Source organism: Mastigoproctus giganteus, chromosome 7, assembly GCF_048544385.1.
Source record: "Mastigoproctus giganteus isolate SK-2022 chromosome 7, ASM4854438v1, whole genome shotgun sequence".
In the NCBI taxonomy this organism is placed as follows: Eukaryota; Metazoa; Arthropoda; class Arachnida; order Uropygi; family Thelyphonidae; genus Mastigoproctus; species Mastigoproctus giganteus.
In genome coordinates, this window is record NC_143581.1 from 62,085,098 (window position 1) to 62,104,230 (window position 19,133).

The window sequence follows — 19,133 nt, forward strand, 5'->3', positions numbered from 1 at the left end:
AGTTTTGCTGCATAAGAAAGGAGATAAATCAGAAATTATAGACCAATTAGCTTGTTATCCCACATCTAAAAGTTGTTCACAAGGGTCATTACTAACAGATTAGAAAGAATACTTGATGAGAATCAACCAAAAGAGCAAGCTGGCTTTAGGACAGGATTCTCAACTATAGATCACCTTCACATAATATGTCACCAAAGATAAGCATAGGAGCAGAAGAATCCTTTCTGTTAGATATAAGACAAGACTGAATTTTAGAAGGATTAAAATCAACTAAGTTGTCTTTGCCCCACTGGAGAATTACATGGAGATCGGTATTTAAGGAATTGGTAGCGGATATTCAAGAAGTTGAAGCTGATTGAGCAGGACAAGGTTTCTCAAAATGGAAAGTGCAATGAAATGTGCTATCATCGGCAAAACTATGGATATGATTTCCAGTCAATGGAAGAAGGTCGTTAATATACAAGAGGAAAAGAGTGGGGGAAAGAACTGAACCTTGGGGAATACCATTATTAGTGGAGAAGTTAGAAGACAGAGCCATCTACCATCACCGTCAGTGAGCAATCAGGGAGAAAACTGGATAACCGATTACAAAAAACAGTTGGCAAACGATAAGACGGAAGCTTGTTTAGAAGACCTTTATGCCAAACACGATCGAAAGCCTTTGAGATGTCAAGAGCAATTGCTTGTGTTTCACCGAATATTTCCATTGAATTCATCCATAAATGGGTAACTAGATAGTATGAATCAGAGCTGTAATATGTTCTACATTGATATTAATATTTGTAAAATAATAAGAGGAGTTTACCTCAATATGGTACATAGAATACTTCCGTATGATATTCTCTAGAAATTAAAACGAAAAAATCGAAACCTTACATTAGAGTAAAAAATAAATAATTAAAAACCAATTTAACAAAATTCGAATCAATTTAACACAATTAAAAATCAATTTAACACAATTAAAAAGAATCAATAAGAGTTTAAAAAATGAATTAGATAGTATGAATCAGAGCTTCATAATATATAATTCTACATACTATATTGAGGTAAACTCCTCATTATTTTACAAATATTAATATCAACGTAGAACGTACTGAGTATTACAGCTCTGATTCATACTATCTAATTCATTTTTTAAACTTATTGACTATTTCATTCACTTCCTGTCTCTCCAGGTGTAACCTATCGATACACACAATTATGGGGGATTTTTTGAATGGCTTTGTGCAAAATTACATTAAATCAACACTAAGATACTCGGGCCCAAAGTCACCATATTTCTTTTTTAAAATATTGTCTTCAAAACAACATCGTTCCCGAATTTGCCAGGGTTAATTTAAATCAAAAAATTTCAGGCATAAAACAACCAACACGGGCCACATTACGTAATATTGTTAAGCTTGCCTTAAAATCTTGATATTCGAATAAACAAAAATACCTTTCCCAGGTTAGGAAGCTTCGCGATAAATTAAAAAATTATTTACATCCGAATGATGGGTCTGTATTGAAGACCTCCATAGATTTGCGACGGGAAACACAGGCCTCAGAAATAAAAAAACAAACACGTTAATAAATTGCAAACATTATCGGATAGGCCAAGACACGTTCATGCGAATTCTAACACACTGTCGCGGGCTTGCGACCAAGTACATACGAGCTGGGTGACAACCCCCCATAGACACACAACATACTACCACGGAATATGTCAGCTAGGTCACGAACACCCCCTCACCCAGTATTCGACTAACCGACATATCAACAGGTTACAAATCTTTCCTCGTGTACACTATTGCAGGACCAGATTTCACTTTTATCCAAAGGACTAAATTATAATTTACCACCTCGAAAACTACCTGAAAAACAATGCATAATTGATATTGAATTTGGACTTCGTAATGTTCCACAAAAAGATTTATTTATTCAACAAGTTAACCAAGTAGTGAATAACATAAAAGAAATGCAACTCCGTAAATTGAATACACATGACAGTTCAGCTTTATCAGAACTTCAGGGAAATAAGGACATTATTATATAGAGGGCAGATAAAGGAGATACAGTGGTAATACTAGATAAACCTGATTATATTAATAAGTTAGATTCAGTTATTTCAGATACCTCCACTTATCTTGAAACAGACCCAGCACTGTTTACCAATTTGATCAATTAATACATTAAAACGTTAACCACATATCGAAAAACAACTACATTACTATGGCCCAGTTAAAGGAATTAAAGACCAGAACATACAATATTCCTGCACTTTTCGGTCAGGTAAAATTACACAAGACTGGATTTCCTATTCGACCTACTGTTTCCTACAGGAACTCGGCATTTTCATCCTTAGCCACACATGTATATAGCATTATAAAACCCTTTAGACAGGTAATACAATTTGGGATTAAGACCTACGATACAATATTCAATAATCTTAAAAACTGTAGACTTGGCGACAATGACAATTTATTCTCACTAGATGTTACCTCGTTATATACGAATGTAAACGTTGAATACACATTAGATATTATTTGGGATATATTAAATAAAAACCCGATACCGATTAATTATACGAAGCTACCTATTAAGGAAATTTTTTCACTAAATTTCACTAAAACTGTTAGTTGAGGCCAACTATATAACCTTTTGAGACAAGGTGCACAAACAAATTTTTGGATTACCAATGGGTTTGAGCTTGAGCCACTTAATGTCAGAGATCTATCTCTCAACGATTGAGCATATACATCTGACACCTTTTCGACCCCGTATCACATACCATGGGAGGTATTTAGATGATGTTCTAGTTATTACTGATAGTAAGCAGCCATACAATCCCTGAAGAATGGCAGGGCACCAGGAGTGGACCAAGTCACCACAGAAGCGATCAAAGCCGGGGGAGATGTACTGCTTCGCCGACTACACTCACTCCTCAAAACCATCTGGTGCACTGAACAAATTCCGTTAACATGGAGGAAAGCCATTATCGTACCGATCCACAAGAAAGGTGATAACCGGGACTGCAAGAACTACCGTGGCATCAGCCTCCTTTCCATCATCGGAAAGGTCTTTATGAAGATCATCCAGTCAAGACTGCAAAAACATCGCGAGCAAACCAGTCGAGAAGAACAGGCAGGATTTAGACCCGGGCGAGGATGCTGTGATCAAATCTTTGCCATTCGTCAGCTGATGGAGGAGAGGATCCGGTGTGGACAGCGAACCGTCATTGTTTTCATTGACTTTAAGTCTGCTTTCGACTGTGTCCACCGGCCTGCCTTATGGAAACTACTAGAGGTTGAACATGTACCTCGAAAAGTCATCACACTCCTCCAAACTGCATACAACGGTTTAACCAGCCAGGTGCGCATCCAGAACGATTTATCTGAGGAATTTACCATCCAAACTGGAGTCCGCCAAGGGGATGTAGCCTCCCCATTGCTTTTCAACATCGTGGTCGACGCCATTATGAGGCAAGCATTCAGAAACAGACAGGGCATACAATATGATAAGGATCACTATGTGACTGACCTGATGTTTGCTGATGATAGTGCTATCCTTGCCGGTAACGACGCTGAAGCCACGGACATCCTCTATGACATTGCCCGCATTGCCCGGCCATACGGTTTGAAGATCAATGCTGGTAAGACAAAGGCCCTGACAACAGATGGGTCGCAAACCACCATCTATCTTGAAGGCGTCCAGATCGAGCAAGTGCAGGACTTTAAATACCTTGGGTCGCTGGTCCAGGAGAAGAAAGTTGCATCCACCATGGAAATCCACAGCAGAATTGGACAGGCGGCCACTGCGTTCGCCTCGCTCAAATGGTGTCTATGGAAGAGGACCAACATTTCCACAAAGACTAAAATCCGACTCTTCCGGACTTTGATCCTGCCCATTCTTCTTTACGGATCGGAAACATGGATTTGTCTCAAGTTAGATTTGAACAAACTTGAGGTATTCCAAATGCGATGCCTGCGGCAGATCTTGGGCATCTCTCTTTGCGACCGCATCACTAATGATACCATCCGCGCCAGATGCCAACAGCAACCAACCATTGCCGACCAAATCCAGAAGCGAAGGCTCAGATGGTTTGGCCATGTATGTAGAATGGGCACGAACAGAATACCATCCACACTCCTTTGGAGACAACGACCCACCCAATGGAGCATCCAACGGACCGCGCCTAGGAAAACGTGGGCCAAGCAAGTGGAAGATGACTTGAAGAGCCGACGTCTCGACCTTAACCAGGCCAGGACTGAAGCCATGGATCGTAAGGTATGGAAGAACATCACAGAGCAAGTCCGAAACCCTGCGGCACCTACAGCAGCATACTGGTTGCGTGGCCAACCGCCTCCCCCAGCTGCCAGCTAAGGACCAAAGAAGAAGAAGATAGTAGTACCATCCAAGACATTTTACATTCGTTTAATAATATTCATTCTAGACTCAAATTTACATTGGAAAGGGAGGATACGGATACAAAGTCATTAAACTTTCTAAATTTCACACTTACTCGGGACTCGAATAAAATCCACTTTAGCATCTATCGAAAACCTACAAACACCGGTACGCTTCTACACTGTAATAGCTATCACCCATTCACCTACAAAAGATCAATTATCTTTGATCAATTTCTAAATGCCTATACATATTCAATGACGGAATCTGCTTTGGGCTCAGAAATACAAATATTAACCAGCAGGTTCTTAAACAGGGGTTATCCCCTTGCCACAATAAACCGAATTAGGGTACAGGCGAAGGATAGGATACAAAATACTTCACCAGCCAACAATAGTAATATCAAAAAATACTTTATTTCTGTCCCATATGTTGAACAGTGGCACAAACAGCTTAATAGATTCTTTAAAGATATCGAACTTAAAATTGTGGCCAGGCCAATACGGAAATTACACACTATACCGAACAATCGCTTGGTTCTTTCCACGTTCGCAACACAAATTAATGATCTAGTATACAACATTTCTTGCGGTGATTGCGACTCGTCTTACCAAGGTTCGACGTGATTTTCTCTGAATATCGTGTAAATCAACACGAAGCCACAGTTTGTGCTTCTCGTTCAGCAGCATTAGAATTAGCCTTTCATGCTATTAACGAAAAACATACTTTTTATTTAACAAGGCCAAAATACTTAATGTTCAACGTAATTATACGCGACTATTAATTGCAGAAACCGTAGAAATTAAATTACATGAGAATTCTGTTAATGTTCGGTGGCCATATTTGATCTCTGATGCGTGGGCCTTTATACGCATGCGCGAAGACAAATAATCTCTATTTAAGCTTCAAGATTCAACTCTATTCGGTAATTTTCATTCCTGTGATCACGACATATGGTCGAAAAGCATTGTCAGCTTCAGGAAGGAAAATCGTTTTGAATATTTTAGTTAGATTCTTTTTAATTTTTAATTGGGTTAATTGATTTTGAAATGTGTTAAATTGGTTTTTAATTATTTATTTTTTACTCTAATGTAAGGTTTCGATTTTTTTGTTTTAATTTCTGGAGAGTATCATACGGAAGTGTTCTTCGTATTATATCGAGGTAAACTCCTCTTATTATTTTACAAATAAATGGGTAACATAAGCCAGAATATCAACAGTGGATCGACACTGACAGAATCCATACTAGCGATCGTTGATTAGATGGAAGGTTTCTAGGTAGTTTAAGAGTTGGTGGTTAATTGATTTCTCCATTACTTTAGAAAGTTTGGTTTGGTTTAAAATTTTAATGGCGCATTAGCAACACTAGCTATTATGTGCCAAGAAACTTTAGAAAGAGTAGAAGTAATTGCAATGGGACGATAATTGGATGGGAGGGATTTGTCACCCTTTTTAGGAACAGGCTGGATATGAGCAAATTTCCAAGCAGAAGGAAAAACACCTTGGAATAAGAAAGTGAAAAAAGGTGGCATAGAACAGAATTAAGTTCAGAAGAGCAGGTTTTGAGAACAAGTCGAGAAATACCATCAGAACCTGGAGCTTTCTTAGCATCAAGATTTGTCAAAATCCTTCTGACATCCTTTTGATGGAAGACCACAGGAGACATTGAATGGAGTTGGGAATGGTGGGAGGTGTTTTACCAAGATCATTAATACATGAGTTGGAAGAAAAATGGGATGCTAACAGGTCAGCTTTATCCTTGGCTGAAGTGACAACAGAACATCTGGTTTTGACAAAGGTGGGAGCAGAGAGATAAACAAAAGTTACAGCCAATAGCTTTGGCAAGAGACCAGAATGCTCAGCTACCATTAGGGTTTCTACTCTTAGCTTATTTGGTTTTTAGGAGCATTAGTAACTAAGGCCATAATGCTCCGGGAATATGCGGCGGTTATTCCCTGACCTTTCCGCATCCTTCATATTTGGTGGTGATGGGCTCTAACCCCGGTCTAATCAAGAAGCGTGTGCTACGCACTGCTGCTCCTTCCCACCTGGCTATGGAGGCGCCCTACTCTTAGCCTGTTCAAAATCTAGTTTGTACTGATTAATAACTACTTTACAATTATTGCGAGCTTTGGTGTAGGCAGAAAATGAAACTGAAGAATTGGAAACAAGCCAATTACAATATGCAATGTTCTTCTTTTGAACAGCCTTAGCACATTTATTAGAAAACTGAGGTTTAGATAAAGGATGAGATTTTAAAGTGGAGTGTGGAATAAAGGATTCCATTCCTGCAAGAATAATTTCACTGACACGATCTGAGCAAACGTTGACATCAGAAGTTTTGAAACAGTAGTCTGACCAAGAAAATGAAGAAAAGAAATCTCGTAGGTCATCCCATTTTGCATTCTTGTAATGCCAAACAATACAAGGTTGATAACAGCCATGAGATAAAGGCTCCATTGGAGATGAGACAATCATCACGTTGTGATCTGAGGTGCTTAAAGAACCACTCACTTCGATTACTTAGAAGGGTTGTTTGAGAGAAAAAAAGTTCAAGCATGTTAGCTGTATGGTTAGGACTGTCTGGTATTCTTGTAGGTAAATGAACAATTTGTGCAAGGTCATTAGTAACTGCAAAAGCCTCAGCATCTCGACCAGCCGAGTGGCTAGAAAACGGAAGCCAGCTGGAGTTGTGAACATTAAAATCACCAAGGAAAATCACCTCACTGTTAAGAAAGTTGGACTGGAGAAAGTCAAGTTGCAAGGAGAGAAAGTCAAAGAGCTCCAAGTGATTAGTGGAGTTGGGAGAATGGTAGGGACAACAGATGAATTTGACACAATGAGGTAGAGAGATTTTAAGCCAGAGAAGAACGAAAAGAGGAGATTCCAAATTACCAAGTCTCTGACAGGGAATATCAAAACGGACATATGCACAAGTACCACCTTTGAGGCGAAAGGAATCATACAGCGAATAATTTGGGCATCTGAGATGAGCAGTAGTTGAATCAACCGATAACTGAGATTCTGTCAGAAAGAGTACATGGGGTTTGGCAGACTGCAAGTGGAAATGGACATCGTTGAGATTAGAATTGAGACCACGTATATTTGTGAAATTAACTAGGAAGTGTTTGGGAGGTTTAGATCTTTTTTGCAGATAAGCTTACTCTATTAGTTTGACTATTCATGGTGTATTCAAAAGTGATATTCAAAAGTGATATTCAATAGTGATATTCAATAGCCTATTAATATTAAACTTCAATTCCCACTTCTCATCCCATCTGCCTAATTTTTCTAGATCATGATGCAGTAGCATACCCTGATTACTGCCATTAATCATCCTGCCAACCTTCATATCATCTGCAAACCTAGATACTAAACTTGACATGCCTTCATCAATCCTGTTAATAAACACTGTAAACAGTAAGGCACTCCACTAATAATATTAGTCCAAAAAAAAAAAAGTGCCCATTTATAACCACACCCTCTGTTTTCTGCCACCTAACCATCCTTTCACCTATAGCAGTAATTTTCCCTAAAGGCGCAATATAACTTTGTTATTTTTTGAGTCATAAAAAACCAAAAACCAATCAACCAACCAGCCATTTTCAAGTCAACACTACCAATTTGTATAGCAGTCTTTTGTGTACAATGGTATTAAAAGCTTTTCTGAAACCTAAGTATATGATGTTAAAATTAATTTTGCATCCAGTTCCTTTGTTACTGTGTCCCAGTATACAATCAGATTTACCAGACAAGAATGACCCTTAACAAAACCATACTGTGACTGCAGTATAACTGCGTTCCTTTATTTCTGTGTGAGATTCCTTTATTGAGAATGGCTCCATTATTTTCCCTGAAACAAATGTCGAGCTAACAAGTCTATAATTATTTGTGTCACCCTTTGATCCCCTTTATGAATTGGGGATATATTTGTACATCTACGGTCCATAGGGACCTCCCTTAGATCCAAGGATGCTGGCATAATCATAGCTAATGGTTTTGCTTACCTATATTGCTGCTACCTTTAATATAACTGGGTAGATTCCATTTATCCCCAGGTGCCTTTTTAATGTTTAGCCTCAACAATTTCTCTTCCACTTTTCTCTCAATTATCACAAAATCATCCAACTCCCTGTCAGAACTTGACACATACTCCTGGCATCCCATCCCTAAAAAATGCCTCATGTGTGAATGAGAATATGTGAATATTCTCATTCACACATGAATATTCATATATGTGAATATTCATATGTGAATACAAAATACCTATTTAATTTGTCAGCAGCCTGAACAGGATCATTAATAGTTAAACCATTCATATTTAATGGGCCAATGTTATTGTTTGTAGGCTTTACGGTGCAAGGGCATAGCTAAATACATAGTTATATCTGTATAGATGTTATTCAAATATATACTGCGTTATACAGTTTTATCTGTTTGCAGAAACCAAAACTTTTAGTCACATGGCAAGTCTGCTAGGAGGTCAGAAATGCTGAAAGAGATGTTCGTCATGGAAAACGAGGTAAACATAGCTTGTCGATCAGTATTGTATTTGGGGCAATCAATAAGTACATGCTGGACAGTGAGCTGAGTGTTGCACCTTGTGCACCATGGTGGATCAGTGTCTGCAAGAAGATAAAGATGTGTCAGGTGTGTATGGTCTATTCATAGTCGAGCTAATACTACTTCTTCAAGTCTGTTTTCACGTATAGTCGACTTCCAAGGCCTCAGATCTTTCTTTATATGGAGCAGCTTGTTACCAATTTTATTTTTCCAGACATGGTGCCATTGCTCAAAACTTTACTTCTTTATAATTAACTTGAAATGGGAGAGTAATATGCTTAAAGGGGTTAATGTAATTCATCCCCTTCTTTCTGATGTTTTCATAAGTAAAGAAGTCTCTGCTGCCTATTTTTGCTAGAGACTTCTCATAATCTGCCTTAGCTTGCATAACTTGCTTTGTGACTTGAGTGAAGACAGTTTATATCTACTGCAGACTTCTGTATCATTTGATAATTTTATGCATTTTTCTTCTGTTCCCTGAGTCTCATCAGTTCATCTGACAACCATTTAGGCCTAAGCCTTGAATATCTCACAGTTGGTTTGGTATAAAAACCTAATAGCTTCTATGATTACATCCATGAACATTTTCCATTTAGAACTTCATGGTGGTAATATCATCTGCTGGTCCTACTGAAAAGATTTTTTAGCACTATCTGAGGCTATTGTAGCCTCCTATAAGAGAGCAAAATCCCTTCCTTTTACTCTTGACACCCATCACATCTTTAGTGTGAGTACATTGTGATCACAATGTGAATACATTGTTATCACTGCCACTTAGTGTTTATCTGTAGATTCTTAATACATGAAGAGTCACTTCTGATAATCACACCTAGAGTACCACTTTGTCATTTAAGAACAAGATACTCATATCAAGAGTGCTGTCTTTTTGCTGGTATTGGACTTAACGACACAGTAGCCCTTGTGTCGTTAAGTCCAATACCAGACAAATTGTGTCTGTTTGTTGTTTATTTACAGGCAACATATAGCTATAGTTGGTAAATTATATGCTCCTATACAGGTCAATATATTTTAGGTACATCAAAAGTTCTATATTTGCTTCATTTCTATGAAGTGAGATAAATCATGAGAGATGTTCAATGTGGAGAGAGACTGAAAAGTGTTAAGAGCAGATGGTTGAATTTACATTCAACCATCTGCTCTTAACACTTTTGGGACAATCAACCAGAAAATGACGGACTGTCAGTTGCATCTGACAGGAACAACGAGGTGGGTTATCTCCCAATAGTAGGAAGAGATGAGTGTGTCCAATTCTGAGTCTTGCCAATACCACTTCCTCTCTACAATTTCGTCGGAAGCTAAAGAGCCACAGCGTTGGATTTTGTTTTACCTGGTCAAGTTTATTGTTAATATTCCTTTTCCAGATCTGTGACGAATTGTCGTAGCATGCTTTGCGAATGATAGGCTTATATCACTGTAAGGAACCTGAGGACTGTCTTTCTGCATAGAAAATAGTCATCTAATATAACCAGAAAGGTCTTGCTGCTATGTGAATGACTCCACAAGGTCCTGTCAATATCTGGAAAGTTGAGCTCCCTTAATTTAAGACAACCTCACTTGCTGGCCCAGTCTATATGTCTGTGCAGCTGTTCATTATACCCATTACAATCATCATTAAGCCTAGGAAATTAAGCACTGGTTGCACTGCCTTATATTTTATGTGCTTCTTAACTAAAAGCCCACCCACCATCTTTCTATACCACTGAACAAAAAAAAAAACTGGCAAAATGGCCATTTTAAGGAAGTAATTAGTGATTGTGGAAACATAAATGCACATACTAAAAAGAACCAAATTTATAAATTAATCTAATTATAACATTACAGATAATTGCTTATTGTGATGTATGAGTTTTTTAATTTTTTAGAAGATTAGCTTTGTTGAATATTACTTAAAATGTACATTAAATAATATTTTTTATAAGTTTCATGTTACTAGAGAGAGAGAGAGAGAGAGAGAGAGAGAGAGAGAGAGAGAGACAGAGAGAGAGAGAGAGAGAGAGAGAGAGAGAGAGAGAGAGAGAGAGAGAGAGAGAGAGAGAAGCCTTTTGGTAGACTTTGCATAGGAGCCCAAAAATTCTAGCCATGCCACTGGGCAGCAGTCATCAAATGGGAAGACCAAGTGAGAAAAGTCAAATAGGTGAATTACTGAATAAATTTAAAGCTGCCATCATGAAAGCCACAAATACATATACACTAACTTCCAAAGGTATTTTTACATCATATTTGAAAAAAAAAAAAAAAAAAAAAAAAAGTTTAAATAAACAAACTAATAGGATGGCCTTTGGAACAGTTTTAACTAATTCCTTGTAAAGGACAACAGGAATTGGTGCGTACTGGTTGTACTCTGATTCAGTATTAGTTCATCCCAAAGATGTTTGTTCAGATTCAAGTGTGGACCCCTGGGCCAACATGATGACCCAAAGTCTTCTTCAGACTGTTTATCTCAAACCAGGTTTATCTATTACTAATTGTATGGGATGGATCATTATTGTACTGAAACATGGAGGGTCTACTTCTACAGAGCTTCCAGAGTACAGACACCATGGTTTTTGACACTACATCAGTCTGAGTATGAACAAGAAAGATTCATTCCATGCCTTCTCCTTTGAAGTTCATTGTGAGCATAATACACTGCAGCAGATGACGTTTTCTAGTCATTCTAAACATCTACTCCTGAAGTCTATCCCTACCTCCATCTAACCCATCTGACCTGAAGCCCACACAGTGCAGCATTTTTAGGATCTCTTTGCACTGTTCCACAAATGGACTAGACACCACAGCAAATGAGATCTGGAACTGTGATGTGGGACTTTAGGTGTCAGCTCTCCAGCCCCCTAAAGATCATGAAAGCATTTTATAGACACTCCTGTGGACATCTGGAGCTCCAATGTAACATTTGCCAAGAATGTGGTTCAGCTTGCTCTCACCACTCTTTTCAATGATTGGGAATTCCTATCCACCAGTTTTGCATGCTACCTGACTGCGTGCACACTTCCACTGCTCTTGTTCTTCTTCCATCTTTTCAACACAATAGCTATAGTTCAATTTCATGCGGCTACAGCAGGTGAGGACAAATTGTTGAGATGACATCTGATGATTAATTCTCTTTGAAATGCCATATCTTTCCATAACTCATTATTTTGTTTTCTTTTATTTGTACTACTGCCTACACAGTCTTAAACCTATTCCTGCTTTGCAAACATCTTGCATGCACCATTCACTAATGGAAAAGGTTGTCCAAATACTTTTGGTAGGGTGGTTTTCCATTATATTATAAAATATAGCATGAGGGTAAATGTTGACGTGGATGAAAATGATACTGCAAGTTTAACTTTCTTTTGGCAATATATATACTAATATATGTTGCCAAATACAGTCAGTCCTCATATAACACAATAGTTGTGTTCCTAGAAACCCTCGTGCAATATAAACAACAGGCCCTATGGGAAAAATACGGTTAGGTGCCGACCACCCAAAATTGGACACACATTTGTAACCAAAACATTACCAAACACAATAAATAATTGTAATAAAACAAACAATTTAAAAATGTAAAATTAATAATTTAATCATTTAAATTTATATTCTTACCTTAAAAATAAATGAAGACAGCTTGAGGGAAAGGGCTTGAGAAAGGGTTGAAGCAGTGGAATTATGGGGAATTATGGAGTTTCTGCGGGTTTTACATTATTATGTGAAATGTGTTTCCCCTTCCACAAACTCATAAAAACAAATAAATTTTCCGAATCTTCTCTTCATTCCTACTGGGCTGTGTTCAGTTGGGGTGATTACGCCGCGTTTGACTACCATTTCTTGTAAACAAAAATGCGAATCGTGCATAAGTGAATTACGTTTGTGTTATATGCGACATCGTTCCCCTATTTATAAATCATGTAGGATCGAATTCATGTAGTGTAAACACGTGTTATACGAGGACTGACTGTACAGTAATTAGAATATTGAACTTGTCTCTTCAGTACATTATACAGACACTGCACTATTCACAAATATATTTAATATTTATTTAAATATATTTGTTGTTATATTTTTCACACATTTTTACTATTTTTCCATGCAAGTAGGAATGTGACTTAATTGAAAAAAAAAAAAAAAAAAAAAAAAAGCATTAAGCATGACTACAACAATTTGCGATCCACAGTAGCTGATCCCACCTTGATGAAGAGGTTACTGTGTTTTCCCAAACATTTCTTTATGTCATCTTTCATATTTCCGCATGTTCTCCTTGAAGTGAGGGCTGGCATTTGCTTTTAAGTTTGAACACATATAGAGTTCTTGCCTTAATCCATCTGCAGCTTTATCACTTTGTGTGTAAGGTTCTACGCTATTTTGCTTCCTAGAGTGAGTACTGGCTTTCAATTTCATTCTAGTTTTCTTCTGTTTAGTATTTTTCTTTGTTTCTTCAGGCTGCTTAATTACAGAACAATTGAAGATGGCAGAAGCACCTCACAGGCATACACCGATGAGCCAAAACATTATGACCACCTACCTAATATGATATTGGTTCTCCACATGCAGCTAAAACAGCTCATACCTGGCGAGGCATGGACACTACAAGATTCTAAATGTGTCTTGTGGTATCTGGTACAAACACGTAACCAGCAGATCCTTTTACTCCTGTAAGGTCCGTGGCTGAGATGCTGCAGATTGGAGTTGCTGTTCCAACATAAACCACAAATGCTCGATGGGATTGATGTCTGGGGAATTTGGAGGCCACGGCAATACCTGGAAGTCTTCCTCATGTTCCGCAAACCAGTCTCGAACAATCAGGGCGGTGTGGCATGGTGCATCATCCTGCTGAAAGAAGGCACTGCCAGAGGGGAAGGCTGTTGCCATGAAAGGGTGTACCTGGTCAACAATGATGTTATGTAGGTGGTAGACATCAGAGTGCCCAGCATGGATGACTGGACCCAGGGTATCCCATCAGAACATCACCCAAAGCATGACACCGCTGCCACCAGCTTGTTTTCGTCCCACGGTGTATCCAGGTGCCATCACTTCCCCAGGTAAATGACACACATGTACCTGGCCGTCCACATGATGCAACAGGAAACGTGATTCATTGGACCAGACGACCTTCTTCCAATCGAGCCTGTCACCACCAAATACGGAGGATGCGGAAAGGTCAGGGAATGACCACCGCATATCCCGGAGCAGTATGGCCTTAGTTGCTAATGCTCTTAAAAACCAAATAACAAACAAACAAACAAAGCACCAAGGTAAATGTAAATGTCCCACAAAAACTTATGGCATGATGCAAACCATTTAATAATGCATACCAGTGTGTGATCCCAGGAACTTTTTTGAATGTACTACATATATTTTAGATAATATATGTATTTCACAACGTTCCTTACAAACATATAGGGACACATTACGCTTCTTCTGGGTTTCCAATCTCAGTGACAGTGGAGATGAAAATTGAAATCTGCATTTTTACTGCCAGAAGAAAACTCAACGTCTTCATATAATTAGCAGAAAGTTTTTTGATCCTAGCCTCATTAAGTTTCTTATTTTTTTTTTGCCCAATTTCAAAGTATGGTAATCCGTTCTAATGAATATCTTGACTAGCATCACTTCTTTACAAAACAATGGAGAAGGGACAATAAGATCACATTTTGTTTTTTCTCACACACTTTATAATACTTTATATTTTATAATACTATCCCCACTTGGTAGACTATGTTCTAGATTACTAGTTGCTTTTTATAATCAAGAAACAAAATCTTTCTTTAAAAAAAAAATAAATTTTTTATTTCTAAGGCTCGAATTGAAGAGAAATTTGGACAACAGGTACAATAAAGAATGTACTCGCCATTTATAGGGAAAAAAATAATAATAAATAGTTTAAAAATTTGTCACCGCACATAACTATCTTAGTTACAATTATGCACATAACTTAAGTTATTTGCATAATTGTAAGTTATTGCCACAGTGCCACCACTCAGCTCTACTGTACTGTATAAAAGCAAAGCAGTCTCTTCAAAATCATACAGTAGATGTTTGCTTGCACTACAGCAGCAATGCCAACAACATTGGAGGAAAAGGTGCTATTAGTGAAGCTATCAGAACAGCAACAATGCAGTTGCGACTATTAGAGAATTCCGGCATCAGAAGCACATAAGGCAGGTGGACCTATGACTGTTTGTGCTGTCTGCAAAATGATTGTGAAATTTGAAGCTACAGGACATCTTGGTGTTCAACCAGGTAGAGGTAAAAAAAGGAGTGGACTCCTTTCGTGGCTATGGCTGTCATTGATTTATCAAGTCAATCTCCATGTGGAGATTGACTTGATAAATGTGCAAGTGTGCCAGCTGTTTCTCATGAAGTGGACAGGTGTTGCAATACTATCCTTACAAGACACACATGCTACAGCAGCAGCTGAAGCATGGCGATGCAGATATTCGTTTCACATACGCACTTCAGTTTCTGGCACGAATGATAGTGGATATCACTTGGCCATGGAACATCCTTTGGAGTGATGAAGCCCACTTCTGCTTAAATGGACAAGTGAATATGCACAACTGTAGCATTTGGGCAACAGAAAACCCTCGAGTTATCCAAGAGCTCCTGTTGCATTCTCCAAAAGTGAGTGCGGTGTGGATTCATGATTGGGCCATATTTTTTTGAACAGGTAACACTGACTGGACCCTGCATCTGTTCCATCACTGGACAGAGATATTATGAAATGTTGGAAAATTTCCTAATACCAGAGCTGCAACAATGTGAGCGCCTTCAGGATACCATATTCATGCAAGATGGTGCACCACCACACATCCACCTTTGTGTCCAAATTTTGCTAAGGCAACACTTTACAGAGGAACGGGTCATCAGCCGCTGTTTCCAGACATCTTGGCCACCCTGATTACTGGACCTCACCCCATGCGACTTCTGGTTGTCGGGTTTTTAAACCAGGTGTATCGGGAAGGATGTCAAACTCTGGCAGATCTGAAGGATGTCATGTGCTGGCTATTCCAGTTGACATGTTACGTTCTGCTGTAGAAAATGCTGTTCTTCGAATGGAAACTGCTGTTGACCAAAATGGAGGACACATTAAACAATTGTAGTGCTGTTCAAATGATTTGTATTGCCACAGCGCCACAGAGTAACAAATTTTGTAACTAATTTTTTTTTTTCCAATAAATGGTGAGTGCATTCCTTATTGTACCTGTTGTCCAAATTTCTTTTCAGTACAAGCCTTAGAAACTCGCCACAGAGCCCTCTACATAGGGATAGTTTAATTTTAACAACCCTGTATATAAAAATGAAACTGAAACAGACATAATGGATAGGTAGAAAGACAGCTACAAGCAAAAATGTTTGAATGGATCAATTCTGGCCTCACTTGACATGTAGAAAATTGAAATTGATTTTTTTGGAGAGGTTCAGTTCTTTTTGCAGATAATCTTGTTACATTAGTTTTATTATTTGTGCATTAACGTAAATGAACTAAAAGTTGAAGGGAAACATGTATAAAGTGATAATATATTTATATATGACATATAAAATAGCAAGGTTTACACAACTCTTTGACATAGATGGTCTCAGAAGCCCCCCCCCCCCTTGCATGCGTACTATTTGAACTTCTCTCCATCACAACAGGCACAGAGAAGACAAGAATATTTGTCAGCTGATCCAGATGTTTCCTAGGGCATTAATAGGTGTCATCTGGACTATCCAGAGACCAACTTCTGAAAACCATTTTAAAGCTGTCATTAAAATATAAGAAACACTACATCTCACCACTATGAACCCTAAAGATAGGACTCCTAGTGCACAGGTGGGAAAAGCAGAATTTTGCTCTGAAGACCAAATGTGGTTTTGGACACTAAGCTTCTGTTAAGCAAAGTGGTGGTATTATACCTGGCAATGCTATTTATTCACCATCCAGTAAATGTCACAGAGCTTAATGTTACACAGGTTTGTCCATTACTTTGTGGGGGGATAACTCACCTCAACCCCTGCCCATGGTTCACATCTGGATAGTTATCATAATGTCATTTATAGCATTTCTGTATCTTGCACATGGAGGGTTATATCTAGTGTTACTAACAGTCCGTGCCAAAATGAAGGTGTAAGCAAGGAATTTGCTGACACAGAATGACCAAACTTCTCTGAAATTCACTACACTTGACTCACAAGTGTGAGCTGTATATCATCTCTCCATCAATATTTCAAACTTACAAGTGGTGGCCTCACCTCCCATCACTGTATGACAAACATCGGAGAACATGTGCCATTACTGATATCAAAACTGGGTTGGTACAAATAAAGAATGATAAAACACTCAGTGTTATGAATAAAATCTTCAAGAAAAATCATTTAATTATTGTAAAGATTTAATAATTTCTGATGACTATGTATATATTAAGTGCAATAGCATCATTAATACACAGCCATTTCTGAATAAACAGAATATTTATAAGGCGGCATCGTTTTAAGTTATATCTCATATTGTGAATACCTTCACAACGAGTTGCCATGATATTGCACTACTTCGAATAAGTAACACTTCACCTAAGGAGAAGACTAATGTTACTTATTCTCAGATAGGTACCGCCACCCAGACGGCACCGTTTCAAGGCTATTTGGCCCTTCTTCGGTGGGTGGGTAGGTACCCAAGTGATGCAATGATGGCAAAACAGTTATGAAGCTTAACTCCACAAATATGAGAGATGCCTGATGGTGTATGATGTATTTAGACTAAGATGCATTTGGGGCTAAAGCCTCAAGCTGTGAGCAAATTTAGACTATGTATATATTAAGTGCAATAGCACTTAATATATACATAGTTTTGTACACAGCCATTTCTGAATAAACAGAATTTTATTCACAATATGAGATATAATTTAAAACAATGCCGCCTTATAAATATTCTGTTTATTCAGAAATGGCTATGTATTAATGATGCTATTGCACTTAATATATACATAGTCTAAATTTGCTCACAGCTTGAGGCTTTAGCCCTAAATGCATCTTAGTCTAAATACATCATACACCATCAGGAATCTCTCATATTGTGGAATTACACTTCATAACTGTTTTGCCATCATTGCATCACTTGGGTACCTACCCACCCACTCACCTACCGAAGAAGGGACAGATAGCCCTGAAATGGTGCCATCTGAGTGGTGGTAACTATCTGAGAATAAGTAACATTAGTCTTCTCCTTAGGTGAACTGTTACTTATTCGAAGTAGTGCAATATCATGGCAACTCGTTGTGAAGGTATTCACAATATGAGATATAACTTAAAACGATGCCGCCTTATAAATATTCTGTTTATTCAGAAATGGCTGTGTATTAATGATGCTATTGCACTTAATATATACATAGTCTAAATTTGATCGCAGCTTGAGGCTTTAGCCCTAAATGCATCTTAGATATTTCTGATGATTAAAAATCATTTAATTATTGGAAATCATTTAATCACTTCTGATGCGCTTGCACTATATTTATACATTATTGGGAAATTTTAAATAATTAAAACCAATACAAAAAGGATTCTCCCCAATATTTCCATGAAGAGAAGCATTTGATTTTAACTTCAATTTTATTGCAAGGTTGGATCATCATAAAGAGAGAGAAAATGAATCAGAGAGATTAGAATAATGAAAGTTTGAGCAAACATATGTCAAAGGAAGAGATACAGATTAGGAAGTCTCTACTAATAACAGAGCAGACAGATGCATAAAGTTTTGGTGGTGCATTGCATAAAGTTTTATTATGTTCATTGGCTTGTCTAATATTCCAAGGTTGCCAGAGCTCACAATATGAGAATTAACTGCAGTTCAGACACAATCATGAACTTTCATTCCAGCTATTCACAAAACCTGGTTAGCCACTTATTCTACTATTTTCAATTGCCTTGATTTTTTTGTCCTGATACTGTAGTAAAATGAAGACAATTTTATTCTCTCTCTCTCTCTTTTTTTTTTTTTTTCACGTGTACCTTTCTTTCTTGCATATCCAAAGTACTCAATATATATATAAAAAAATTGTCCTATATAAATTGCATCTCATTTGGTTAACAACTAAAGATAAATGATAGCATTAATTTTCTGCTTTGAGCTGTTAAAAAAAAAAAAAAAAAATACAGGAAGTATTAAAAGATAGTTACCTGTTGCTGAATAAAAACAATTCAATACA

The 19,133-nt window shown here is 37.8% G+C and overlaps 1 protein-coding gene across 3 annotated transcripts in view; it reads right to left on the reverse strand.

The window, feature by feature from the left end:
* Positions 1-19,133, reverse strand: part of LOC150082956 (RNA-binding protein 39-like) — a 411,944-nt gene that overhangs the window by 151,472 nt on the left and 241,339 nt on the right. The window lies entirely within an intron of this gene.